Here is a 2,116-nt window from a genome sequence, read left to right as displayed (position 1 = left end):
TGTGTGTGTGTGTGTGTGTGTGCTTTGGGAGGACTGCCTTTTGCTGTCTCTACTGGGTGACTGTCCTTTGCTGTCTGGTGGTCTCTACTGGGTGACTGCCCTTTGCTGTCACCGTCATTCGTGAAGGAGACTTTCTGGAGAATTTCAAAATGAAGTCTGTGCGTGTCCTTCCCTTTGATGTTCACTGGTCACAATTGGGTGACCGCCCTTTGTTGTCAGGTGGTCACAGACGGATAACTTCCCTCTGATTTCTGATAGTTATTGTTTGATGACCGCCTTTTGGTATCTTCTGGTTTCTCCTAGGTGACTGACCTTTGATGTCTGCTGGTTTCTCCTAGGTGACTGACCTTTGATGTCTGCTGGTCTCTACTGGGTGACTGACCTTTGACGTCTGCTGGTCTCTACTGGGTGACTGACCTTTGATGTCTGCTGGTCTCTACTGGATGACTGACCTTTGATGTCTGCTGGTCTCTACTGGGTGACTGCCCTTTAATACCTACTGGCTGTAGCGGCAGTCTTTGCGACGTAGACAATGGAAGCTGTGTCAAAGCAAGGGCGACAATCGGTGTTGATATTGTAATTATGAAAAGAAAAACTCCACGGAAAATAAACTAGTAACAAATTATGAAACTTCATTCTACTCTCAACAAATTCACCAGTCAAAGAGCTCTTTAACTCCTTTCTTTACGGTGTTAACGTGTTACGTTTTCTATAAGCACCAATTAAAAACAAAGAAAACATTTTTTAAACCGTGAAAGCAAAGCCAAGACATAGAATTTTACTTTACACAAAAAGGTTGCTCGTTTAGATCTATAATTTTTTTAATTTGGGAAAATAATTATTCTTTTTTTTTTCAAATCGTTTGCAGGAAAACATGACAAGAGTTCCTTTAACCCTGTTGCACTTTGTACATCATCTGTGAGCTTGTGGGAGTGGCTGGTCAGTGTGTGTCGCCTTCTATGGGGAAACCGCCCTTTGATGTCTGATAGTCATTGTTGGGTGACTGCCCTTTGATGTCTGATGGTCATTGTTGGGTGTCCGCCCTTTGATGTCTGATGGTCAATGCTGGGTGACCGCCCTTTGATGTGTGATGATCCTTGTTGGGTGACCGCCCTTTGATGTCTGATGGTCAATGCGGCCTACGTCTGTGATGTGAACAATGGAAGGCGTGTCAAAGCAAGGACCGACAATCGGTGTCGGTGTTTTTGAAGACAAATACCCCTCTTTAGGGGGATGCTTGACTCCACTATAACAGTGAAGGGGTCTGGAAATTTCTTCAGTTCAACATATCGCTCTCGCAGTGACAGGTTGGATACGTCTTGTATTTTCCTCTAGAGAATTTCTCGACAAGTCGGCAGATATCTAGCATGGCTACTCTCACGTTTCCCGATGTCACCGTCATTCGTGTTGGAGACTTTCTGGAGAATTTCAACATGAAGTTTGTGCGTGTCCTTGCCAAGAAGAAGAATTCGCAAGTTCTGGAAGCTTCCATGAAGAACGACGACTCCATTCGTAAGGCAATCAAGAAGATCCCTTACCTGGACAGTAAAGGACGACATCGAGATCTCGAGGACATAACCGAGGAGTTGACCATCATGCACAACGTTCAGCACCCGCACCTCATGAAGATGGACTGGGTGGTCACGTGTGACAGCTTCCTGGCTATCTGTATGCCTCTGTGTTCTCAGGGATCTTTGGATGGATTGCGTCAGTCGCTCCAGCGGGACCAAGTGGAACGGGTTTTCGTGCAAACCACCTGTGCCCTGAGATATCTCCACGACCAGCGCTGTGTACACGGGGATGTGAAGCCAGCCAACATCTTCCTAGACGCCTCCGACAACGCCATCCTTGGAGACTTTGGTTGTTCTCGGATCTTACCTGATGGAAAAAACACCGTGAGTCGGTGGAGAGGAACTCTTGGATACCTTGGATCTGAGTTTTTCCTTGGATGCAAATTCGACCCTTTTTTGGTAAGTTTTTCGTTTCGAATTTTTTAAAAACAGTTTACGGTCTCTTTATTTTGACTTTCTAAAATTTTGGCATTCATTTTCAGAAATGTAGCATTATGTATATCTTTTTAAGTTTTTTTTTTTACAAAGCAAATGAGAGAGAGAGA

This window comes from Aplysia californica, unplaced genomic scaffold (assembly GCF_000002075.1).
Source record: "Aplysia californica isolate F4 #8 unplaced genomic scaffold, AplCal3.0 scaffold00436, whole genome shotgun sequence".
In the NCBI taxonomy this organism is placed as follows: domain Eukaryota; kingdom Metazoa; phylum Mollusca; class Gastropoda; order Aplysiida; family Aplysiidae; genus Aplysia; species Aplysia californica.
Note: the sequence above shows the minus strand (reverse complement) of the source record.